This window comes from Ambystoma mexicanum, chromosome 8, assembly GCF_040938575.1.
Source record: "Ambystoma mexicanum isolate Mex_15411 chromosome 8, UKY_AmexF1_1, whole genome shotgun sequence".
NCBI classification, from domain to species: Eukaryota; Metazoa; Chordata; class Amphibia; order Caudata; family Ambystomatidae; genus Ambystoma; species Ambystoma mexicanum.
The window spans coordinates 698467206-698494442 of record NC_090929.1 but is presented as its reverse complement, the minus strand read 5'-3'; the positions used below and the strand labels follow the sequence as shown (position 1 = coordinate 698494442).

The 27237-nt window shown below is 44.8% G+C and overlaps 2 protein-coding genes across 5 annotated transcripts in view; one reads left to right on the top strand and one right to left on the bottom strand.

The window, feature by feature from the left end:
* The window catches only part of LRRC20 (leucine rich repeat containing 20), a 2045340-nt gene that overhangs the window by 816119 nt on the left and 1201984 nt on the right, over positions 1-27237 (bottom strand). The window lies entirely within an intron of this gene.
* The window catches only part of LOC138472367 (ropporin-1-like), a 430658-nt gene that overhangs the window by 81388 nt on the left and 322033 nt on the right, over positions 1-27237 (top strand). Inside the window, exon 3 of one of the 2 annotated variants that reach the window (XM_069610503.1) lies at positions 2300-2361. The gene's annotated coding sequence lies outside the window, so the exon portion shown is untranslated. The remainder of the gene's footprint in view (positions 1-2299; positions 2362-27237) is intronic. The other variant, XM_069610504.1, reaches the window with a different exon arrangement.

Genomic DNA, 27237 nt, shown 5'->3' with positions numbered 1-27237 from the left:
TGCTGGCGCATTTGGGGATTTTTGCTGCTTTTATTTGACCCTGACTGCAAACAAACTTTGATAACAGTAAATGGCAAATATAGTTTCACTCTGCATGGCTGGCATTTGGGTGCAGCATTGCACCAAATATTAAGTGTATGACGACATGCACCATTTTACAAAAAGCACTGGCAAATATTTTGTCACTGGTCACCATGGGGCAAGTGCATTTCTCTTAGGTCAAATATGTAAATTAAGGAAGTCACCCTGCAGGTCTATGGGGATGTGTAAGAATTTGTCCTTGAGTCATTTTGAGTTAAAGTACACTTCAATCACCCTTCAAAATAGCCCCTCAGCCCAGTGCCTATGCAGGTGTGATTTGTTTATGAGTGAGTGATTCCATAGACCTGGGTTTATGGAATCTGGATTGATTGAAGAGAGGCGTTAGTCACCCCTTCTCCTGCCCAAGATATATAGAATAAGAATAGTTTCCACATAAATACTCAAACAAGATTACAAAGCTGCAAAAGTGCACCAAAGGCAAAAATTCAGGAACTTACAAGTGGAATGAAGTGAAAGTAACCTTGAGAAAATTGCATCTGTCCCTGCGAATCTGCAATGTGACCAAAATCCCTCCGACTCAGTCCAACCCAGAGCCAGGTATATAGATGAGCTCTGCAATGGTAATTCACAATGCTTTTGCAGTATAATTACAGGCCTCGAAAATGTTCACCCGCCACTAGCCACTGACTAGTAATAAATTACTCTTGTCGAATAAGAAATGTGTGCTCTTTGTATGGAGAAAACTGAGGGGGCGAGTGTCTGTTTATGCCTGGCTGGTAGCTTGGACTTGACATTTTTACCCCATATAATTCTATTGGACAATGCCACAGAAGATCCAAAGGCCACTCTGTATAATGCAAGGAAGGAGCCCGAGTTCATGAAGACTGTGTTCTACTAGGCATGAATGCTTTTTCAGTGCATGTGGCCAATGGTACTGAATTGAGTTAATGTGTCTTGAGACCCCTTATGCACTTTTGCTTATAAAGAAAACCTACCCTGAATTGACTTTATGTGTCTTGAGACCTCCTTATGCACTTTTGCTTATACAGAAAACCTACCCTTTTATAGTATTTTATGGTGGTGATGAGAAATACAACATGTTTAGTATATAACTTGTGCTTTTGCACGCTCTGTTTTCAAGGACTCGCTCGGCTCGTGGCATAGCTAATAGGGCCAAGCCTGAGATCCGGCTGGGCTCTGGCTTCGCACTTTCTATATATTTCTTGGCTTGTCCACTTCCATCTCCAAGAAAATAAGTCTTAGCCAGAGTGCTTTTAATTCCAGGAAAGCTTTCAAAATGAATGGCAAGAAATTGATAAACAAGCATGTTTAACCTTTTCACTGCTGGTATTTCAATTATTTACTTTGTAAATGTCGTAAAGACAGTGAAAGGTTTAAATCACTAACTATGACTAGTCTCATCGATCCACTGTATAATCGTTACTGTCTACTAAACGCTTAATCCAGTGACATGCCTTAAAACTACCTAAAAGCAAATAATATTGAAAATAAAAAACGGTGCCCGTTAAAAATAAACCATAGTAATACAACAACATAGCAAAGTACAATATCAAACATATTGCCATTACAGAAGTGATGTTTCACTGGCATGGTGCTTCCTGATCCTCAAAGCTACACTATCATGTCAGGGACCAATAATAGATAAGTCAGGCCATTCTAATACCCCTATCTCTCAATAACAGGAAGAACGTATTTTGCCAAGAATCTAAGTAGAGTGGGAACAAAGGCTTGAAGCGCATGGTGGTTTCTTCCACAGAGAGATACTATGGGCAATTAATCCTCATATGCATGCATAGCCCCTAATACAGATTTCATAGAAAAGGACCCATTTTGGAGCAATCTGTATGAGGCGGAATCGGTAATAATTACGGCAACCACCTTCCTCATATGGAAGGCAGCCACGAAGAGGTTCTAATTTTAAAACTGAATATTATGGGATGAATTCTAGGAAATGACAGAAACTGAGAATTTTAAAATGTATTTTATCAGATGTTTTTTCTTTTAAATGTGCTTAAAGTTTGTATATATAACTAAATGCACAATAATGTTTTTTTTAAACTCTTGAACTGACAAACACATGTTTTGCTAATTCTATGCAGTAATTGTTTAAATCTGAATGTTGTGGGCTGGTGTTTTTGCACAGTTTAATGCCATGATCTTGTTATTTGATTTCGAGAAAGCATATATGTTTTTTGTAACTTTCTGTCTTTGTTTTTGTCATTATCGCTCTTCAAAGAACTATGTGACATCTATAAAAGACTAAAGGAAACCAACGTTTTGAAGAAAAGGTACAACAGTGTAAGAAAGTTTACTTTTTTCTTAAATTGTACAACACAGTCAAAACAGTTAATAAATACAGTTAAAATACACAAGGAATGATGTCCTCATGTACTGTCTTTAACCCATTGTGCTGCCTTAGCTCTTGCTATTGCAAATACCAAAAAGAGGACAGATAAATGTTGCAGCCTCTTTAAACATACGTGTTTATTTCCATTGTACATCTTTGAAGTTACAAACATGACCACAGAACAACAGGAAAAGGTTAAGGTTTCTTGTTAGAAGTATTTTCAAGTAAGATGGGCATGTGTAAAGTACTTTGTAAACCAATTGCTACACAGAAGAACATGCCATGCACAGTGAGCTAACAGGTGGCTCTGGGGATGTGTCATTTCTGAAGACTGAAATAGGTCTGTTCCTCTTTGTGGTTGTGGCTTAGAAGGTTGTGGTTCACTGAGCCTGTTGGGGACAGGGTTAAGATTGATTCTCATCTGGTTGGCACTTTTTGCCCTGGGAATAAAGGCTGAAATCCATGATCAGTGTCCACTATGGGTGGCTTGAGTGTGGGAAAATTGGCTAGCAGAAACGGCTGCATGATATGGCCAGTTCATACATTGCTTAGATTATGAGGGCCAATGACTTAGCGAAATGCCATCCGCAGGTAAAGTTACCACGGGTATGGTTGCCGGATATAATATAGGTGCTCAAGGGGAAACTCGGGGTGCCCCACTCAGGGATACAGGCCAAACCTTGGTGAAAGTGACGAGGTACGGTCCCAAGCCATGCCCAGTGCCCCCATTGTGTGGCTTGAGAGTGCCTTGGGCAGGGCCAAAGACCCTTCAATGGTCAAAGTGGGGAGTCAAGACTAAGAGCGCAGCCTTACCAAAGTGCCCACCAGGCATGCCCTATGGATTGGTATTGTATAGAAAATCTTGTATATTGTTAAACATCCACTCTATTCAGGGATTTATGTTTCTATGATGATGGTTGGCTGAGTTATGGCTGCTTTAAAGATCATAACTGGTGAATTTGTATGGTTTTGAGCGGCAACTATAATATACTTTATCAATTGAAGATTGCAAGGCACATTTTAATATACACATACAAAACACATGAGCGGACTTCAGGTTCAACCACAACCAGTAGTTCATGGAGAGTGGAGAAGTGAAGCATGTGAATGGTTCGTGTTGCTTTTTATACAAACTGAGCCTGCATCAACATATTTCTTTTGTTATTAATTTGCAAAAGATAATAACGCAAATATGTTTAAACTACATACACAACAATTTAACTAATCCCCCCAAAAAAAAAAAACTAATCCTTATCTAATCCCAAGTGGGTAAAACAAACTGTTTTCGGCAGATGCTCTCGCTATGTCAAGAGTCTTTACTTTGCTTATACTCAATCATATACTTTGTCCACCAGTTCACGGTCAGCAACTTATGTTTGAGGTAATCAAACATAAACCCGCCTGCCCCTCGTTCCAGCAATGGTAATACTATTTGAGCAAACTTTCAAAGACACCTGTTATGGTTCTGATAAGAATGGAAAGACTGAACACTATGATTCAGTGTATAATTGCCCTCTGCTGAGTGTGGGCAGCCTTTACATAGTATTTAACCAAGAGGATTAAACCATATTGAAACAGGCTTTCTTCCTCTACCTTTAATCTTATTTAACCTAGGTTTATCAGCGAAGGCCAAGAGACTAAAACATACATTCTACACGAATCCAGTCTTTTCTTGTAATAACACGTTCTTGCAACGACTAAACGTTAAAGGCCACAAATACATTTCTATTTTGATTTGTTTGGTGAAATTGACAAATGCAACCCGTTTTAAACGTTACAAGGAAAACAGGGTTTTCATTGCAAAAATATTGTAGTTTAGGGCTAAGCAAATGCACATATATTCTAACAGGGTAGTCAAACTTGTAATAAGGGTTCCAAACGATACGTTTTCCCAGTCTGTTCATTTTAGGACAAGCATTGCTCTTACCTACAAACCTGCTGGACAGATCTGTGCCATACATTCACTTAATTGGAACAAATGGGTCCAGCGGTATCTTTAAAATATGCAAGGGATTATCTTTTTCCACATGAAATTATCAATGCACCCCCCTAAATGTTTTTTGGGGTCAGTCCTGTCTATGTTAGCCCAAGTACATGGATATAGTTGGGACAATCAGATGGCTAGTCCTAAAACAGCCAATCTGGTTGCTTGGTTGGTGCTGCAATTCTTTTTCAAGAAGCTGAAATGAGGCTCGCAGACTTTCACGGTGACTACTGCAGGTGTCAAGGGGTGGCAGAACCAGAGGCTGAACCCAATGGTTGCAGTGGCTGGCTTGGTGGTTCCCGGGGCATGACTGAAGGCCATGCCTTGGGTAAAGCGGCCACAGGCTAATGCACACTTTTGGTGCCTTTGGGTGTTTCTGGTAATGTCTGGAGGCCTTCCCCGATGCAAAGTGGCCATTGGATAAGGCTGCAAGACCTGCTTATTGAACAGTGTCATGTTGATAACGCATATCATTAAACATTTAAAATTTCCAATAAACCTTGATTTAGTGAAAAGACTTTGCAAACCATATGCAGTGGTCACATCTTTTGGCTTGGGGGTGCCCAGGGCGTGAATGAAGGCTGTGTAAACTGGCACTGGGCATGGACGCATTCAAACCGGTGCTGTGTGCAGGTTGAAATAGTCTTAGTTACTCTGGTAAAATGTGTTCAGTGCTGAGTGTTTTATGTTGCCTTAGGAGCACAGTGCTTGCCAAGGATGCTGGCATGTGTTGTCATGAAGAAGAATTGAATACACAAAAGTGTCAGGCTGAGAAGTCCAGTGTCCGCGGAAGCTGCTGAACCCCCGACAATCCCCCTGAAATGTAATTCCCAGGACTAGATATTAATTCAGCTTTGCAAATTACACCCCGAAGGGAAAGGGGGAAGTGGATAACAAAACAACACCAGGCTGACTGCGTCAAGGCTAACCAAAGCTGAACCTGCAGAGGACATAAGAAAAGCAGATACAAATCCTTTTATTACTTACTAACCTTTAGAGTTGGAAAGACTTTAAATCCTTAACTAATAATTAAGAATCATACCTGGTTCTTCTCTTGAAATTTCTTAGAGAAGCTTGTAAAGAAGCTGAAAATCTCTCTTGAGTCTCTTGAAATTCACAGCAACTTCTTATTTTGGGCAAACCTGGAAAGTTTTGCTTTTTTCTTTTTCTTTCGTGTCTAAAACCTTTTTACAATTCTATAGAGTTTGAGAATTCTTGAAGAAACACGTGCTAAACACACACGCAGATGATCTCAATGCTGAAGATTCGCACGTTGAAAACTTCCTGCGTTGAAGAACACGCGCACTGTAAGAAAAGTCCACGCGCAGAAAACACACGTGCTTGTAAACACACGTGAAGCAGAATTCACGCGCAAACGGATTCTCGCGCAGATAACACACGCGCTTGTAAACACACGCGCCGTTGAACTCCCGCGCCTATTCACACGCGCCTTATAACCCACGCGCAAAGAGTTCACACGCGGTCGAGTTCACGCGTTAAAAAACACACGCGCTGGTAATCACATGCGCAGAAGCACACGTGCTTGAAAACACATGCGCAATAGACTTCTCACGCGGAAGCACACGCGCTTGAAAACACACGCGCAATAGGGTTCTCACGCGGCGAACAGATTCTCGCGCTAGGAAGCACACGCGCTGGAAAACACACGCGCAATAGAGTTCTCACGCGGCGAACAAATTCTCGCGCTAGGAAGCACACGCGCTGGAAAACACACGCGCAATAGAGTTCTCACGCGGCGAACAGATTCTCGCGCTAGGAAGCACACGCGCAGTTGAATTCTCTCACCTGGAAGTACACGCGCTGGAAACACACGCACAATTGACTTCTCACTCCAAAACAACGCGCTTGAAAACACACGCGCTAATTTCACTCGCACGCGCAAAGGTTCAACGGTTAGTTTCAGATTACACGTAGTACGTGTTTAACAAATAGCGTTCACCCGTTAACCTCGCGCAAAACTTCAAGCGCACTCAAAAAAGTTCAAAATATAAATTCAAAGATAACATTTTACGAGTTCTCACTTAAATGTCTTTAAGAAAAACAGAGCGGCAGTTAAACAAAGTCACTTATCTCCAGAAAGATTTCCTAAAGATCTTCAGAGTTTCCCGTCTTCAAAACGCATTCCTGACAGCTGAGAACTTCTCCTGAAACCCCCAAGAAAGTAGCCGCTCAACTGCTAGCGCCTGAAGGATAAAATCCACCAGGCCCAAGTCTTAAGCAGGAGCAGACACTACACACGTCCTCTCAGCTGGGGTTTAGATGATGAAAGGCAAAGAGTCACAGTTTAGAATGTTCATTGTTGTTCTGCAGTGTTTTCTAACCAATCAGAGCTGTCACTGTGAAACTCCATTTTGCCTTGGGTCAGAACCAGGATTCTGAATGAGGAAGTTAAGGCCAAACCAACTACAATAGAAAACTTCCCACCCACACAAGGCTAATCTAAAAAAGAATGATAAAAGAGAAATAATGGAAAGAAACTTGAATAAGGGAAAATAGCCTGAATAGGGGAAGGAAACCTGACAAAAAGAGTGAACTCTCCAGTATGATTCAAATGTCTTTCATTAGGGTCAATGTACAAGCTTGAGTTCATCATTCCAGGCTTTGTAATCTGGCAGCTTTGTAAAATGTTCCAAAGTTCTAAATCCATCTGGGCGGTCACGTTTAGCAAGGTACAGAATTTCTCCCAGAGGTTAGGTTGCAGTAGAGGCGCTCTATTAGTCTCCTGACCACCTTCTGATCTCAAGATTTTGGCTTCTGATTACTGTCCACCAGACTTCACCTACGACCTTACTCGTTACCCCAACATCATCTTGTGTAAACCCTGGTCTTGTACCTGTGTTCTAAGTCCTGATAGTCCTCTTCAGTGTTCTTTCCTCGTGCCCACACCCCTCGCACAATCTTTAGACATAGGCACCAGGTCTCCCTGATTGAAAGTCCACTCCAACCTCCGATTCTCTTCCCTGGTAGGATTTTAAGTATCCTCTTGCTGTAAACTCAAACTTGCCCTTCTTTAAATAAATCGCTTCCCTTTCTCCTGTCTCTGCCAGCTACTGTCCTCTACTTTTTGTCTGCACTCTTTCTCCCCCTCCTCAAACTGTTTCCAATACTCTGCCTCCTCCCACTTACACCTTCTTCACACCCTTTTCTGTTCTCCAGTCTCCTCTCCTTTACCCACCAGATCTTTATCGACTGTAGCACTTTCTTCTACACCTCTAGCTCCTGCACGTCCTTGTCCAAACCCCTACTCCCTATTAGCCTCTCCTTCCCCCCCCAACCTCTCCTTCATGTCTTTTATGGTTCACTTGTCACTCTCATTGCTCCAAACATCCCCAAACTGTATTTCTCCTTTCTGGGTAATAGAGCTGCCCTACTATCCCTTTCCCCAGGGCTAGGCTTCTCCCTAGGGGTTGCAGGTATGATAGATTTGGTTACCCAAATCAGTCTCCACTCTTTAATACCAGTGTTTCAGGTTTACTCGCATGGATCCTCTGCTTTGACAAGCCTATATTAGGCCAGCCTAGTATGCATGATCTGCACAGCACGATTACAATGTTGTTGCAGCAGGGCATCCAGCACTCTCTCTGTAACCTTTCCATTCAGGCTACAGGCCAGTGTTGCAGCAGTGAGCCACGCTTGCTCGCACTTTTAATGGTAACACTTCGGAATTAAAGCAGTGCTTGTTCCTATCTCAGTGGACCCTTAACTAGAGCCTGCAGGCGCCTCACTCATATTCCCGTTACAACCGTCATGCTGCACTTGGGCTTTTGAAGGGCCAGAAGATTTGGAACGGCACATGAATGTGTTCAAGAGACATGTGAAGAGCTCTTGCATCTTGAACCTAGTGTTGGGGATGGCATATGGGGATCCTCCACATACCGCTCCATTATCCAACATTCCATAGAGGGTGGTGGCACCCAGCTCTCTGAACATCACAAAAGTCAAGGGAGGGGTTATTGTCACAGCACTCTCCATTTCTCCTACAAACGCTCATCAATAGGGTGTATGATTGGTTGGAGCACCAATTAATGTTAGGGTGTAACTAATGCATTGACTCTTGATGCACCTACAGGCCTCCATACTCATGGTCCACAGTTTGTCTATCCTAGGCATAACTTGTTCGTCACCCACCCCAGCCTTTTTCACAACTCTCATCCTTCCAACTCGGGCAGGCCAACACTCCTAAAAGAGCGCACACCTTTGGGGTCAAACAATTGTTGCTATCGCCACTTGATATGATGGGCTGTACACCTACCCGTAAATCAACCACTTTATTTACATACATTGCAAGGGACCCCAATGTAAACCTTTGCTCAAAGCATATGTAGGCACAGTGTGTACCTACACATTCTGTTGTTTGTTGGTGGATTAGTGAAACTCCCCATCCTCTTCAATGAGGGGGCTGAGCCACATGGGATTTAGATGGTCTGGATGATTCCCGATGTACCACCCAGAGTTTGGATGGAGCTGGATTCCATGGGCTCGCCAGTCTGCCTGAGATTCAGTACTATTATTTCCCCATTGAGGATGCCAGAACCTGAAACATCACAGCGGGACTACAAGTCCCAGAAGACCCTGTGCTTGAAAAGGACAAATCACAAAGAGGAACTAATGAATAACTAAGCTGTTAACAAAACCAAATTACCTGCATACGAAAGGAGAAGGCAGATTTCAGGCCACCCATGGGCCCACACACTAGGCGGGAAAACAGCATGTTAGCCTCATGAACACAAGCTTTCAAGGAGCCCAGCAAAACCTGTAAGATCCCAGCAGATGGAATTATGCAAAAGCGGTATAAGTTATTAACTTGCCAAAGGGAAAAGATAATTGGATAAAATAAATTGCAGACTCTCACTCTCTCCATTATGTGAGATCAGCAATGAGAAAAATAACACTATCAGTACTAGTTCTTGATTAACAGTTCCCCTTCCAAGACCTTGAATGTACCTGGCTGCCTCTGCTCTCTACCAAGAGCCAAAGAAGTTTAAGATCTCTTCCTAGTATCTTCTCTTTTTGGAGCCCTTTCACTACCTTTCTAGGTTTAGTTTCTAAGCAGTTTCCTCAGCCGAGAACAAGGGTAAAGTCCCCCCCGTTCACCTAGTTATTCCACTGTCGTATATTTACTTAAGTAACCTTATTATAACCCAACAATGAAAAACTTTCATTACTGTATTTTAAGCAAATTTTACAACTCCAGTTCAGGTTCCTCTGTTCTTCAATTAGTTTGAAGGTTCTAGACACTGTTGTGTGAGCAGTTGTCTGGGACTTGTGTTTTCTTTCAGGTTTAGCCTAGGGTTGATTTGTAGAAAAAGAAAGCACTGAGTGCCACGCCCTCTGCACTGACGATGCAGGTTGATGCTCTCCCATCAATGCTCCTGGATGCCAATAGAAACGCTAACTCCTTATTTCCTGGAGTGCTTTCCCTAGCATAGTTATAAATAGAGAAAACACTCATGAATGGTATATAGTCTTGACGCAATGTTTTTATTTATGTACTTTTTTACGAAAACATCAATAAAACTCATAAAAAAAATATAGTAGGTGGTAACGGGGTATAGGATTGAGGGGGTTTGGGATGGGGATAAAATAATAGGGTAGGGGGCTTATGGAGGAACCGCCACTCCCCCCAAAATAATAAAACACATTTTTTCGATTACATTTTTCATTCATCGGCTGGATAGCTCAGAGGCAACGTGCTCGCCCTGGAAGCAAAACGACACAGAGCAACACAGGTTCGATCCCCGGGTCCGCGCTTAGAAACCTCTGGGTTAAGCGTGCTATAAATACCCTATCATATCATATTATAAAACTACATCTGTTAAGCACAGGCGCACCAGAAGTGCTAACTCCATGATTCTCCAATCTTTGCGACAATACTGGTTGGAGCTCATTAACATGGAGATACATTATCAAGAATGCTGCTCTGATGAGCTGACTCCTAGCAGGTGTGAGCTGGTAAAGTTCAATGATGACTCTTGAATGTTAATGTGCCAGCACCCCAAAGTGCTTTTTGCTCAGAAAATTCTTTAGATTACTGCTCACTGTCCAAGCTATTCAGGACCAAGGTTATATCTTCAGAAAAGTCCAGGAGTGCACCCCTATCTATTAATTTAAGTAGATTAAATTAAGAAAACATTCTAGATTAATTTCCCCCAAAGGAACTTAAAAAACCCATAGAAGTTTAGGATCATGTCCAAAACAGGTTATTTAGGTTCTCTAGAGAGTCTCTTGACACAATGAGACACTGCAGAAAGAGAGTTTGAGAAGCTCTGCAGACGCAGGACCCGCTTTATGGATGTCTTTGGATGAATGGCCATTATAGGATCCTCGTCAAGGTTCTGCAAAGATCACAGCCTGTAAAGCACTTAGCTAAGGAAATGAGTATGCAATCTAAAAGACATGCAGCACACATTCACACACAAGTATACTCCCACACATACTACACTATCCTTAAAGCTACAAATACCCCTTTGAGGCGAAGCGCCTTTCCACCATGTGGCAGGAAGTAGCCTGTCTCAGACCTTCTCAGAGCCACCTGTTTGCCCGGTGAAATGAAGCATCCACATTGCACTGTAGAACTGTAAACAGTCAGAAGGAATTGATGGAGCTGAGGGTACAGCGCAAATTTGAAGGTGTGGAACTGGCAGGTGAGACTAATAGAGGCACTTTATCAATACGAGAAGACAAACAATTGTCTAAAGACCGAATTGAGGAACCAACGGAAAAGGGGCCAAACAGGAGGCCTGAGACAGGTCACTCGAAAGGCAGACCAATCCTGCAGGTAATATTTGTCCTACCTTGAGTGAGCGGGAGGAATAAATATGCATCTAGAAGGAACCTTTTGTGTTTTTGTGTGTATGTATTTGTGCATGTTTTGTAGAGGGCAAGGATGCTACCATTGCAAACCCAAAGGCAGGGGAAAGACAGGACGCTGGCCTATGAGAACATCAAATGCTGAGAAGAAACCATAAGAATGGAAAGAAGTCTAAAGAATCGAAAAGACAGTGGAGAGGTCTGGAGAATGTCAGGAATCCCGTCAGGAATCCTCTTCCACAAAGGCCTTTTTCTTTCAAGAGATCCCTGCGCTCTCGTGCCAATAGGCACGGGCCTTGGGGATTACATGTATGATTAGTCTTCAGTAAGCGCTCTCCGTTCTGGCATTGTTACAGGTCGTCATGGCGATCGCCCACGCTAATGCGGACACAGCTATTACCCGGAAGCAAATCATCAGCTGTACGTCGCGTTGCTGGAACGCGTACGCGGTTTTACTTAACCCCGCCTCCAGCTGTAGTATGTGCTACTGATTGAAGTTACTACCTTCCATAGTTCTGTCCTTGGATATTGTATCATGTTTTTGCTGTTTAGCCCTTTGTTCGCATTCTATTTCTCCCTCCTCTTCCCTGCCTTTCCTTTCCCTCGTCAGTCCTCCTCTTCGACCTTGGAACGTTTTACAGACTTGCCTTGCCTACTGTCTGGCCCATGGTTTCTTTTTCTGTTTACCTGACCTGGCACGATACACGGAACTGTTTCTTGGATTGCGCTTTTGTTTTGTTCTGGGTCGACTCGTTATCAAACTTGGAACTCTTAAAGGACTGTTGTCAACCTACGATTTCTGTGCCTGCCCACTGCTGAATCCGGAATTGCATTTCATTCTTCCTGGTTGTTGCCCTGTAGGATTGTGGACAATGTAGTGCTTCGAGGATCTGGATCTGTTCTTCCCGTGCTTGCTACCTTTTCAACACAGCACCTGAACAACTGGCACTAGGATTAGAGACGCTTGCTGTTGGTGCCATAGGCGTCCTCGTTCTGTCGGGGTAGGCTTGGTATCAATTGGAACTTCTTAGGTGTCCTCGTGCCATCAGGTTAGTTCTGAGTTACTTCCTCTGCATCACCTACCTTCGACACGGAACTACACTCGGACATCAGGACGATTCCAGATTGGGTTTGTGGAAAGAAACAACATTGAATCCTGAGTTATTGTAGTACTGTTAGGGGTTTTCTGTTAGGTCATTTCCTTTTCTTGTTTGATGTAGAATTACTGGGTTACAGGGGACTTTTCATCATCGCCCTATTCAGGCTGACTGCAGCTGCAAGAACTATTCAGGTGGGTTTTGTTTCTACTGGACCTAGGTGCCTTTACTTCAGTCAGTCACTGAAAACAGATTTTTTTTGTGTTTCTGTTTTCTGCAGTCGGTGAATCCTGGGCACGTCTCCTCTTCCGACTGCTTGATCTCTCTGTCTGTCTCTCTACAAACAGCAGAGAGTTACAACAGTAGGAAGAATTCTTCTGCTACTGTGATTGGTTTGACATCTTCTAATCTTCCTAGGAAGGATGTTGCGGCTTTGGGTTCTAACAAAGTTAAAAGTTATGAAGCAGAAACTGAAGAGCTCTGGAATGACCAGAACTGTTACCACTTCCTGGAGGATGTTTAGCAGGGAATTATTGTGTTAATTATCAGACTAGGACTGGACATTAATGGAGTAGGTTTGTAGATACCGTGTTGGCAAGGATTTGGAACATTGATTGTATAAACCTAGAGTTAGCAAGGAGGCTAAAGGACTTGATAAGGGTTAGTTGGACATATCTGTTGGACATCACCTGTGGACTACGTTTTACAGAATAGAATGACCCTGAATGACAGGGACTTGTTAAGATAAGGCTTGGGAATTATGTGTACTGAAAGCATCACATCAAGTTGTTGTGACAGCACAAAGTGTGATTTTTCAAGTGTACCCATCGCCGATGCTGTGCTTATTATTTGTACATTATTCCCCTAGTTCCTGTATGCCTTTAACAAACCAAAACTTGACTTACTGATAATTTTTAAAAAAAACTTTCAATCACAAACAAGTTCTGCCTTGTAGCATTGCTCAAACTTCCTGCAAAGGACACCACATATGTTAACAAACATCAATATCGATTGCCATCTCAATTTCATATTTTATGATTCAGACTACATAACAGTCCCTTAATGTTTGTGAGGTGGGTACTTTAGTCTTCCTTTCTATAATGTAACTAAGCCCTTGCCTATCTTTCTAAATGAAAAAAAGAGAAACACTTCTATTTTGTTCTGGAGTTCATAAAAAATTCCATGTGTCTAATTCTGAATAATTTCTACTTCTATAATTGTATTAATCTTGGATTACTAATGTTCTAAATAAAATGTATTAATAGTCTAAACCCTTTTTTTCAAATATTGTTTCGATGCACGGCACTCTCCTTATACGTATTCACAAGAGCACAACATGTGTTCCTAAGTTCCATCGTCTTCACATCTAGTGTATGTCCTACTCTTTTTGGAATGTATCTTATGAGATCATCTCCGGCTATATTCGAATCGATGTAGACTATAGAAGTACATCGTATGAAAGTTTGTTCCGAATATAATTTTACATATCAGATACCAGCTTTTCCAGATTCTAACTGATATTGCCTTCTAGATTTCTGCTGTACATTTCACACTCTAGTGTAGCTGTTAAAAATGTGGTTTCCTGTAATATTCTGTAGTTCTCACTGATATAAGCAGACTTGGGAGTGGTTTCATATAAAGTATCAACATGTCAGTTTACAATAACGCTCCTTCTCACTTTCTTTGCTGCTGGAAATCTTCACTCCATTATTTATACAATGGTTTGGCAGAAGAATTAATTTCTATTTTCATCTGAAGGAGGTTGTTACTTCAGTTTCTGCTTGTACATGCATGATTTATGGTATTTCCACCTTCCATATCATTGTCTCTGTGAGAACTTTGTCATATCCCTCCAAACTATTGAATGTGGTTTGGGGGAAGTACTGAAGGTAATCCCAATGGCCTTGTTTTCTGCAAGCAAGTAGCAATCCAAAGATGGGCTGTCTGATATTGGTCTCTCTTATTCTCTCTATATGTGTGCTCTCAGTATGAATCTGTTTAACTCATATAGTGTTATTCATTCTACTACAAATGTACCATATTCTGGAGTCTTGTCTGCACTGAACTTAAAATTCTATTTTAAAAGTGCAGTGTAGCCGCCTAGTCATAATACTGGAAAACCCGGGAACGACCATCACCATTTATCTATGGACCTGGACGGTTCTTAAGGCTTATTTGTGGAGTTTTCACCTTTCAAACAATAGTAATAATTATGGGATTATTCCGCTTTGTAAAAACAATACTGGGATTTGGCATAGCTAAAAATAGAAACATTAACTATGTATGAAAAATAATTTTGCCATTTGACTCTGCCAGTGTTGGATAGCGGAATATACTCCCATTTGTTAAGAAACCTTTGCAAGTTTCTTTTAAATATACACATACATTAGAGCATACTATTAGGGAATGTTATTTGAAATAATGATAACTATTTTTATTTTGGGTTATGGACTATATGCACTCATTATTTTCAGGTTTTACCTCAGGTGTGCATTAGGATCGTTTCTGTTTTAGTCTCTTTATTGAAGTATTCAAAGATTTCTGAGGCTTCCCTGGTTACTTGAAAAGCCTTTTAGATAAACTAATCTTCAGGGTTAATTAACAAGGCTGCAGCATCTGGCCACAGTTTTTCGGGATACGTCTTTCAGTTACCCGATCTGTCTACCTTTAATATTGGTTCAGATTTTATTTCTTCAAGGCTCAATCTATAATTGAGAGAAAAACAGCAGTTTCAGTCCCCCACCGGATTCATTCCAGCGGAGCTATTGTTAGCTGTTTCATTGCATTCAATGATTTCCAATAGGAATTAGGATATACGTTCAAAGGCAGTAAAATTGTTAATTATCAGTTCTGACATTTCATCTATAAAAAGAGTTTGCATCTTTACATATGCATGCATACATTCATTTATCACACAAAGTGGAAAGTGCATTCTTTTCATTACTTCCCTGCAGATATCTAGGTGTTCTGGACTAAATTGTCAATAATCCCTCACAATTGACTTTGCTGGCTACAGCTAATGGGAGTTTAGTCCAAAACTTCTGGAGATCCAAAGGTTGCAGATCCCTTCCATAGATCATTCCACCCAACTTCATTAAATACCCTTTCTGTCTGATGCATTACCATTATCTGCAGTTTTGCATAGTATATAATTTGAGCCATGTTATCTGTATTACTATATAACCATCTTTACAGACACAAACCCTGCTTGATCTGGATCGATAAATGTTCATTTAATCCCTGTTAGTGTATTTGCCAATTCCTTTGCTACTTAAGCCATATTCACGAGCTGCAAGGGCCGCAATGGGGTGGTAACGGCCCGGAATCTCATTAAAGGCCCAATCAAACTCAGGGATATTAAATCCTAGTATTTAATTGAAACAACTACTAACTCAATTGTTATTGTGAAAACAATCAATTGTTCAATTATTATCAAAGTATGATAAATAATATGATTCCTGATCCCCTTCATGTAAAAAGATAATTTTACTTGAATTATATACATTCTCATGTGTTTTCAAATGTGTTATCAACAACCTCAGAGTGTCAAATACAGTTCAATATAAACATACATCCAATTGTATATATAGCAGTTCAGTTCTTCAGGTACATAAAATTCAATTCTAAATAAACAAATTATAGGTTAACATTTTAGTACCATATATTTCCATCAATTCACACATATGATAAAGTTCATAATTAAATATTCCTATGTGTTCAGGCTGTTCCTTGTGTACTCCACTCTACGTGTTTCGGGGTGATAACCTCACCTTCTTCAGGAGCTGTTTACCCACTTCTCTGGACTGTTTGTGCATCTACAATGTATAATTAATAAATACATTTTAGTATTCCATTTATTATATAGTAATTTTCTGTCATGATTAATTGACCAGTAACCTATAGTCACCTGGATGTACTGTCTTTGAAATATTCCTTCCTCTCAATTTAGATTAGATTCCATTCGATTTGTTCTATCTGATTAACACGTACTCCGGTACGGATTGTCCTAGAAAAACAATCGAAAACTATATGCAACACTCTAAACAAGAATACAATTCCCTAACCCTGATAAAAATGTGTTAATCACAATTTACATGAGAATAACACCTCTCAACTATTACCTGTGTATGATGTTCTCTGGAATAGTACTGGAAATGTGCCAGGGAATGTAAGGAACAAATTACTTACCTGTAACTGTTGTTCTCCAGCATGGGTCTGGCATGGATTCACATGCTCATGAATATTCCCCGTCGTCAGGCCGGGAATCCTCGGTAAAGAATATATCAGTATCAGTTTTGTTTCTGATCTGTCTTTCTTAGTAGTAACCAATAACTGGTCTCTGGGTCATACTGCCCCCAGCCAATGTCTGCCCTCTCCCTAAGCCCCGCCTCTGGCAGCCATCCTCAGATTTGGTAGCACGTAAAGTGGCAGTATGACCAAGTGAACAGCCGCAGAGGGGTAGGAGGGAGGGTTTGCATGTGAATCCATGCCAGACCCATGCTGGAGAACAACAGTTACAGGTAAGTAACTTGTTCCTTCTCCAGCATGGGGTCTGGCATGGATTCACATGCTCATGAATATAAGAATACATAGCAGTACACACATGCACAACCATGGGAGGTGGCAAAGGCTCAATATTAAGCATTACATCAAAACTCAACATTAAGCATTTCTTACCTCCTCGCCAGGCTCACCTTAAGCGAACAGGTTGCGCAGCACTGCTTGGCCGACCCTGCACCCCTCCCTGGAATCCCAGTCGATGCAGTAGAATCTCGTGAAGGGGTGCGTCGACCTCCACGTAGCAGCCCTGCAGATGTCCAGCAAGGTCACACCAGACAAGAACGCTGTGGTAGCAGGGACCGCTCTGGTCGAATGGGCTCTCGGACGGCCGGGCAATGGTCGGTTTGCCAACCGATGACAGTGCATGATGCAGCCGGAGAGCCATCTGGAAATGGAAGCCTTCGAGAGATCCTTCCCTTGGTTCACAGGTCCAAAGTTCACAAACAGCTGTGATGTCCTCCGAAAACTTTTTATTTGGTCCACGTAGAACTTCAGCGCTCTAGCTACATCCAGCGAGTGCAAAGTCCTCTCGGCCGGCGACGAAGGCGACGGGAAAAAGACTGGTAACACCAAGGGCTCGTTGAGATGGAAGTCCGATGGCACCTTGGGCATGAAGGAGGGGTGTGTCCTCAGCACTACCCTCGTATCGTGAAAGGTCAGGTATGGAGGCTTGCAGGATAGTGCCTGGATCTCTCCCACGCATCGTGCGGAGGTGATGGCCACCAGGAACGCTGTTTTCCATGACTGAAACTTCAACGGGGCCGAATGCAATGGCTCGAATGGCGTACCCATGAGCCTGGTCAGCACCACGTTGAGCTCCCACGCCGGGGCTGGCGCCTTCACCGACAGGAATGATCGAAAAACAGTCCCTTCATAATTTCCTTAACCAGGCGATGAGACCACAGGGATGACCGCCCTGTAGTCCTGGTGTATCGGGAAATCGCTGCCAGGTGTATCTTGATTGAAGCATGAGATAATCCAGCTTTGGCTAGTGACAGAAGGTACGGCAATACTTGAGGGGCCGTAATCCGCAGAGGGTTAAACTTCTATGCACGGCACCAGATAGAGAACCCCTTCCACTTATGTCCGTAGCACTTGAGAGTTGAGGACGCTTTGGCCTTCGCATGAACCTCTCTGCAGTCGGCCGGGATATCGTATCCTCCAAACACTTGTGCTGCAGGAGCTAGGCCTGCAAGTTCAGTGACTCTGGGTCGTGATGAAGAATTGCGCCCCCTTCTCTGGAGAGAAGATCTGCGTCCGTCGACAGCTTGACTGGTGGGGACGCTGACAAGTCCAGAAGGTCCGGGAACCAGATCTGTCTCGGCCACGCCGGTGCAACGAGGATCATTCTGCACCGGGACCTCTTGAGCTGGTTGATGAGCCGGAGCAGCAAAGGAGGAAACGCATATAGGAACAGGCCGTCCCAGGGGAACGAGAAAGCATCACCCATGCTCCTCGGTTGGGGAAACCTGCTGGCGAACCTCTGGCACTTGGAGTTCGTCACCGTCGCGAACAGGACGATCTGGGGTTTGCCCCATTGCTGAAAGACTTGGTCCACTTGATCCTGGCGTAGTTCCCACTCGTGGCACGAGCGTAGCTGAGTGAGTCGGCGATGGTGTTTTTTACCACTGCCAGATGAAACGGCACCAGAAACATCCCTTGAGCAACTGCACACTGCCACAGGTCCTGGGCTTCCTCTGATAGTGCCGGGAATCTGGTTCCGCCCTGCTTCCGGATGTAGAACATCGTGGTGGTGTTGTCGGTGAAGATCCTCACCACCTTGCCCTTGAGGGATGGGAGAAAGGCCCTGAGGATCCAGAACACTGCCCGGAGCTCCAGGATGTTGCTGTGGAGCGGCTTCTCCTCCGGGAGCCAAAGGCCTCTCGCGTGAAGATCTCCGGTGTGCGCTCCCCACCCCTCCAGGGAGGCATCCGTCGTCACCGTCGCCTGGTAGGCCGGGGTCTGAAAATCTGTCCCCGCCGCTAGATGAGCGCGGGTTCCCCACCACCGGATCGCTCGTCGGAAGGTCTCGTTGAGAGGTATCCTGTCCTCGATGTTGCCCGTCGCTTGAATCCAGCGGGCGTCGAGGAACTCCTGTAGAGGGCGCATCCGAAGCCTGCACAGGCGCACAAGATAAATGCAAGAGGACATCATCCCGGGGAGGGACTTGATGGACCTCACTATGGCCACATCCGTGGCCAGCAGACGCTGCACCTTGCCTAGGATGGCCTTTGTCCTTTCCTCCGACGGTGAGGCCAGATGTGCCACTGTGTCGAGCTTGGCTCCCAGAAACAGTGCGACTTGAGAGGGGACCAGGTGGGTCTTGGGGAAGTTGATGGAGAACCCCAGGTCCGTGAGCAGCTGGACGGTCTTCGCTGTGTGTTCTACGGCGAGCTCCCTTGTCCTTGCGCGGATGAGCCAATCGTCCAGGTAGGGGTAGACGTGGATCCCCTGCAGGCGCAGCCGCGCCGCCACTGGAGCGAGGCACTTGATGAAAACCCTGGGTGCCGACTTCAATCCGAACGGGAGGGCTTTGAACTGGTAGTGCCGCCCTTGGACCACGAACCTGAGGAACTTCTGGTGTCCTTTTAGAATGGGAATGGAAAGTATGCATCCTCCAAATCCGACGACGACAGGAAATCGCCCTCCTCCAGCTGTCCCAGAACGTGCTGGAGGGCGACCATCCGGAACTTCTGTGCCTTGATGTACTTGTTCAGTCATCGCAGGTCTAGATGGGTTGCCACCCTCCTGTCTGCTTTTTCACGAGGAAGTACCTTGAGTATACTCTGGAGCCCCGGAGCCTCTTTGGGACGAGCTCGATGGCACCTTTCTTGAGCATCGCCCTTACCTCCAACAGTAGTTGAGGGATGTGGTTTTCTTTCCTGGCCACGGGAGGAATGCGGGGGCACTTTGAGAAATTCGAGGGCGTGCCCCTCAGCAAGGCGTCCAGCACCCAACGGTCGGTGGAGATGGACTCCCACACACTGACGAACTTTGCCAGCCGGCCTCCCACCGGGGTGCTTCGGTGGGGGCCCAACGCCACGGTCGGTTCAATCTTGCTTGGAGGACGCCTTGCCGCCTTGGCCTCCCTGGCGACGACGCAGGGATCCACCAGACTTGCCTCGTCCTCTATAGGCTTCCCGCAACGAGGAGCGGGTCGCTTGGCGGTACGTAGAGGAGCCACCGCCAAATTCCTTGGAGGCACCCTGCTTGCCTCCAGAGCTCCGAAAGGACGGCCTTCGTTGCTGGAAAACTCCTAGGGCCTTAGCTGTCTCCGTGTCCGCCTTGATGGCTTGGAGGGACTCATCCACTGTTTTTCCAAACAGGTTGTTCCCGTCGAACGGCATGTCCAAAACCTTGGCTTGTACGTCCTGGCGGAAATCCGGCGCCTTGAGCCACCCTCGTCGTCTGAGGCAAACGCTGTTGCCTAGCTGGCGGAAACCAGTGTCGGCAATGTCCGTTGCCACTGTTATGGCGTGGTCCGACGCTACCTCACCTTCCTGCAAGATATCCAGGGCCTCAGCCCTCTTGTCCGGTAGGAAGTCCAACAGGGGGGCGATCTTGTACCATAACTCCCTGTCGTAGCAGGCCACGATCGCGAGGGCATTGGCCGCCTTAATCGTTGTTGCCGCCAACAAGATAACTCATCGTCGCATTGCATCCAGCTTCTTTCCTTCGCCATCCAGCGGGGAAGTTGACGTCGAGGCCGATGGCCTCCCCCCCCCATTTACTTCTTGACTGCCGCTGAGACAACCGAGTCAGGGGTCGGTTGCACCCTAAGGCACAAAGGTGCCGCGTCGGGGACCCGGTACTTCTTCTCGTACCAATCCCTCTTGGCAGGCGTCGTAGACGGGTTCTTGAGAAGGGTGAGACCCTCGTCCCAGATGTCATCCAGCAGAGGCACGGCGAGGACTTTCTTCCTCTTGGCCTTGCGCCGTTGGTAAAGGAAACCTTCCTTCTTCTCTTTGGAGCAGAGCTGAAAAAGCTCAGATGCCCTGGCGATCATAGCGTGGAAAGACCCAATCTCGTCGGGCAGGGAGGCCCGGGCTGGAGGCGATGGGAGCTCCATCCCATCGTCGCTGCCGTCGTCATCCGTACCTGTCGTGGCCGTGTCCGTTCCCGTGTCATCCCCAGGTACGGGGGACGTGGGCAAAGGCTGAGCAGGCCGCAAGGGCTGAAAAGGCGGGGCTGGATGGGTCCGTCTTCTCTTGTTTGGGGGACTTCCCGACGGGCCTGGCTCTGGCTCCTCCGTCGGTGATAGGGGCAATCTCTTCCTTATCTCCGAACATAAGGATTGTATTGCCAACAAAATGGCTGCCAAGTTGTCCTGCGGCTCCGGAAGCGACGGGCGTGACGATCGACTAGGAACCTCGCCGGCGCCGCCGTCACTCTCGTCGTACCCCTTCGTCAGGATCCCTCCCGTGGGACCGGGCCTCTTCGACGCCCTTGTTGAGGCCCTCCAAGACTTCAACCAGTTCCTCCTCGGAGGCTGTGTCCGTGTCCACAATGGCCACTGGCTCCCCCCCTCTTTTTCCGCTGGGGTCTTCACTGGGGTCTTCTCGATGGGCCTGAAAGAGGCTTCCCTCCGCGGTGGCAGAGAAACTCTGGGCCCCGAGGTAGCCTCCACTGGTGTAGCCTCCTCAGGCTGCGCCAGGGCAGCCGCGACTTCCTCGATAGAGGCCTTGGCCGGGTGAATCAAGGGCTTCACCACCTTCTGCAGACCTGTGGCCTTCACCTTGGGGGAAGGGTCGCCGCCTCGGTCCCCCTCGGCTGGATCCTTCGAGATCGACTGGGGCCTCTACAAAAGCTTCGCCGGGTTCTCGGCCTTCCTCTTCCCTGAGCCAGAGCGTTGGCTCATGGTTGATGGCGCTGGAAAGGATGCGCCCTGCATGGCAGCCGAGGAGCCCGACCGTTCGGCGCTCCCGGTGCCCGCGGTCTCGCGGTGCTTTGCCTTCTGTTGGGCCCCCGTCGCCGGGGCGCCCTCACAGGACTTAGAAGACCGCTCTGACTTCTTCTTCTTCTCACCTGACGGGCTCTTTCCTTCAAGCCAGTTGGAGAGACGAAGGTGTCGGTCCTTGATGGTCCGTTCCGTCATGTTCCCACAAAACGCACAGTCCTTCTCCACGTGCGTTTTGTCCTCATGAAGGCTGTAGAGACATTTCGAGTGCTCGTCCTCCTTGAACACATTTTGCAGCTGGCATCCGCAGAAACTTCTGGACTCCACCAAGAAGCGTAACTCGATGAAAACTTCACCCTTGAGGGGCGTAGAAAATCCGAAACGGGTCCCCGTTGATCGGATGTAGACACGGTGGAGCTTGAGGCTCTATTTGAGTGAAAAATTAGAACATTTCTTTGAAAAAGCGCAAAAACACAGCAAAAAAGCTTGAGAGCTAAACACGAGGACTCCCAACACTTGAGCGTGCGGTAAAAATCTGAGGATGGCTGCCAGAGGCGGGGCTTAGGGAGAGGGCAGTCATTGGCTGGGGCAGTATGACCCAGAGACCAGTGATTGGTTACTACTAAGAAAGACAGATCAGAAACGAAACTGATACTGATTTTTTCTTTACCGAGGATTTCCGGCCTGACGACGGGGAATATTCATGAGCATTTGAATCCATGCCAGACCCCATGCTGGAGAAATATAAATCCAAAATAAATTCCATAGTCTACATGGAGGTTAGTGTTGTCTTATCAATGTGGTCAAATGTTGTATCTATGAAGAAGAAAATTAGTTGTAAGTTCCCCCTAATCTTCATCATCTAGATTTTTCCTGGCGTTCAATCATGGTAAAGAGTCCTTACTACGTGTGGAATGCTGATAGCCTGATGACCAGATGTTCAACCGATGTTCAAAGGCAAAACCTGGCTAAAGGTGAAAAATAGTAATAGTGTATCTAATTCTGATCTATTTAGAACTATATTCTGTAGTTCGTAAGCATCTAGTGGTTATATTATGTTGGTCTCACATGGGGAAGTAAAGTAGCCAAGAGTGTCTAATCGTTGTCTGGATGCCGCAAAGAGATCGGAAAACAAGATGGCCGATATTTGAGGGGTTGCGCCATAACGTTAAAACGTCATGACATCACAATGTTTACAAATGTCAGAACATAATGATGTCATTCTGTAGTGGAGTGTCTAATCGTTGTCTGGATGCCGCAAAGAGATTGGCAAAACAAGATGGCCGATATTTGAGGGGTTGCGTCATAACATTAAAACGTCACAACTTCACAATGTTTACAAATGTCAGAACATAATGATGTCATTCTGTAGTACCTATACATCCTGTAAATCAAAAAAGGGGAATAATGTTGCCCAATGTTGGTAGCTATCAATTTTCGTAATTCTATCCTGATTGGCAGCCACAACTCGGCTAAAAGTCACAGGACATGTTTAAAATGTGATGGTTTCAAGAAATAGCACAATTAACTCTTTGAAACAAAACAGGAAATATGTGATTTGCTCATTTGGTGTGACTGGTTATTAGCAGCCTACAATTTATTTTCGAACATCCTGCAGTGCAACCATTTTCTTGCAAAGTTTTACAATTAGGCATTTGTTTTGTTCTTTTTTATTTCTCACTTCTGACATCAGGCTAACTCGTTGCATAATAGTCAAGGTAGGAAACTCAAGGCTTTCAACAAAATGTACTATGTGTGTGTGTTACGCTCACCTGGCTCCCACAGGGGTGTCGAGCGGAACTGGACAGCCACGGTCTCCACCAACGTGATGCGTAGTGCAGAGATGACTGACTGGACTGGCCCACCTAGCTTCGTCTGCTTGACCCATAGAAGTAGTCTCCTAAAGACGGATAAAGGGAATTAGCCACCCGTGGATTTGAGTATTAACACCTCACTGCGTCCCCACTTATCACTTCTGACATTCCCTTTCACAAAGCTCACCTTATAGTTTTGTATGATGAGCTCTCCATCCTGCGAAGAATGCAGGGGCGCGTTGATGGCCAGTTACTTCACTGGCTTGAGGATATTGGAAGAGTTCTGGACAAATCTTGGCTCCACACCTCCGGGCGAAAGGCCGTAAGTATATAGTTCTAATGAGTTCAAAATGTCCGATTAATCACTCTTGTCCAATTCCTGGTTTCTTTTGCAGCTTAGACCCAAAAGAGGATCGTCTTGTGGCAGCTGAAAGCGTTCAGGTAAGAGTCTGTATTTTGTTACGCTATCCGGTAAATGATGCCAAGGTTTAACTCGCTGCTTTCACTTTTCTTGTAGGTGCAGCGTAGGAAGATTTGGCGGGCTGGTGGATAATACCTCCTGCGGTAAATCGGGTAAGCATGGTGGCAAGAGATTGTCCTTGTTTGTTCCCTTGGCTCACCTTGTTGTTTTCTTGTCCCCCTTAGCCGCTGGAATGCGGCAACCAGGTAATGGAGACAGCACCGGATCGTAGAGATGATGCAAGGAACAGTGAGTATGGCGTGGCGCTGCTGCTGGCGATGCGACGCGTTTATGTCAGGTACTGTCAGGTTGGAGTGACATATTCTTTTACATACAGTAACATATACTCATTTACATTGGGTCAGGGGAGACACATATTTAGTATAGAAAGGTTTTGGGAAGTTATTATGGGTTATATTTTTTAACAGCCAATTTTGCCCTTAACCTTCATTGCAGTCTATGGAAAATGCCCCAAGCAAAGATGGAGGTTCTCAGTCTAAATTCTAATTGGCTGGAGATTGTTTATAGGGAGGAAAGTGAACATTCTAAACTGCCTTTCATCGTCTTTGCCCAGCTGAGAGGTTGTGTGCTATGCTGCTCCTGCTTAACTTGTTCAGGGGTGTCAAGTTTCAAGCAGTCGAGCGGCATCTTTGAAAATATAACAGGAGTCGTTTATGGAGTTTCGTGGAGACACAGGACAGGAGTGAGAAATTTCCAATTTTCTGAGAAAATAAGTTTTCAAGACTATCACGAGATAAGTGACTTTCCATGTTTTGATGAACTTGTAAAAAGGTTATATTAATTTAAAAGGATTGAAATCGCAAACTCGTATCTAAAACTGTAGTGCGTACGTTTGTTTTCTTTCCTACATATCATTTCAAACTAGCGCGTGATTTTTCCGTTACCTTGAGCCAGCGCGAGTGACACTGTGCGCGTGAGAGTGTAGCGCGAGCGTGAACTTTTGACTTGCGTTTTCTGTTCATATACGCGAGGGTTTTGCTACGTGAGTTCGCGTGTGTATTTTATTACGCGTTTCGAATCTGCGCGTGCGCAAGAACAAATCTATGTGGAGCTTCCGCGCGAGCTCTCAGAAGTGTCACGTGATAAAATAAAAGCGCGTGTGCTTTTTTCCCGCGATTTGGTTTTTGCGCGTGTGCGTATTTTTTCGTGGGTTGGACTTAGGCGCGAGCGTGTTTAACTCGCGTCTTCGACTTTAGCGTGTGTGCGTGTTACCCGCTATTTGGATTTTCAGCGCGTGTGCGTATTTCCCGCGACTTGGAGTAAAGCGCGTGTGTTTTTTCCCGCGGTTTGGATTTTCAGCGCGTGTGCGTATTTCCCGCGACTTGGATTAAAGCGCGTGTGTTTTATCCCGCGGTTTGGTTTTCAGCGTGTATGCGTTTTACCCGCGGTTTGGATTTTTAGCGCGTGTGCAGGATTTTTCCACGTGAAGATTTCATCGCAAGTTTAAAACCGTTCAAGAGTAAAAGACACTCTAAAAAGAAAATATAAAAAGAAATACAAGAACTTAAAAGAACTTCCTTAAACTTATTTAAAGAACTTAAGACTTTGTTCAAGAATCTTGAGGTTAAAAAGACGAACTACAAAGTTAAATATTACATTAATGGACCTGCTGAGAAGGCAGAATGATCTTTAAGATTCTGGTCAACAAGTAAGGAAGTCTTGTCTGCTTATCACTTCTCTGGGCATACTGAAGAGAAGTACCAGGTATGGTTTTTTGACTATTTTGGTAAAGGATATAGAGTTTTAAGGTTAGTATAGTAACCCTTTGAGTAATGAGGTGTAGTATATGTTTATGTTTTTAACTACAGGTGAAGAACCAGTTAGTCGATAGCTTCCCGCCTGGTGTTGGTTAATTTGTCCCTTCCCCCGTTCCCCTGGAAGTGAGATAAACTGAGCAGTTATATATATTATCAGCTCAGAGTGCCACATTTTGGGTGGATTGTCGGGGGTTCAGCAGCTTCCGCAGACACCAGGATCACAGCCTGACAGTTTAAAACGAAGTCTGTTTCTGGTTCGAAGATGCGCTGAATCCGAAATCAGGTAAGAAATCCAGTAAAGTTCTTGTTCTAACATTTCTTCTTCTTTCCCTTCTTTCTAGGCGCTCTGGACTCGAGACGGGCGTGGCAGGATGCTGGATGCTGACTGCAGACACGGTGAGCGTTACACTGCTGGATGCAGAATAACGCGAAGCATGTGCTGCTCTTCGGGCGTGGTTTAAATAGCCTTCAAAGTAGTCCCAGGTAAGTATTCCTCCACAGCCACACCCGAGTAACAAAATAGTCCCCAAGATAAAATAGTCCCTTCAAGCCTCACATGGGCTTGGATGCTTGGATCCCTTGCAGCATGGTCTGCATCAGGTAAGTTTTAACATATGAGCCTGGCGCCTATGGCGCCAGGACTGATGTCCCATATGAGCTTGGCGCCATAGGCGCCAGGACTGTATCCAGATAGCCCCTAACAGGGATTGCTGGGTTTGCTCCAGGTAACATGATGCCTGCTTCCGGAGTTGATGGACTTGGTATGGATGCCCGGGGGTAGGCATCATGACAGCGTGTCACATCTAATCTGCCTCTTTTCTGGAACCATTCTGAAACCTTCCATAGAATTCTACAAATATTAGCTATTTCATCAGTGTCTGTAATTGCATTAACTGTCTGTTATTTTTCTGTAGACGTACTATAGTTGCTACTCACTTTCCTTTTAAGTTTCAAGGCAAATCATTTACCAATGTTCTGACCTTCAAATCTTTTGCGCTACTTTTCATTTGTTAACTATTTTTCTCTACCAAGTACCTTTTTCATGCATCTGGTCTTGCAATTGATATTCCTAAACAGAAATCAGTCTAACAATATTTATACCACATGTCTTCGATATCTAGAGAAAATGTTACTAACTACATTGTGTCAGTAAAAAATGGTGGTGAATATACCTTTGCAGTGAAAAAATCTCCAAGTAAAAAGTACTAAAAAATGCAGATAGAAACTAGCCAAAAGGGCTCTGCTGTTAGGTTAAGTGTTAAGGTGGGTGTGGAGGGTTTGTGATTGCCTGATTTGGGGTTAGCATAGGGGTTAGCTTAAGGCTAGGTGTTATGGTTAGAATGCAGATTTTGGTCAGAATAAGAGTAACAACTAGAGTCAGGGTGGTTGCATAGGGCTGGATGTTG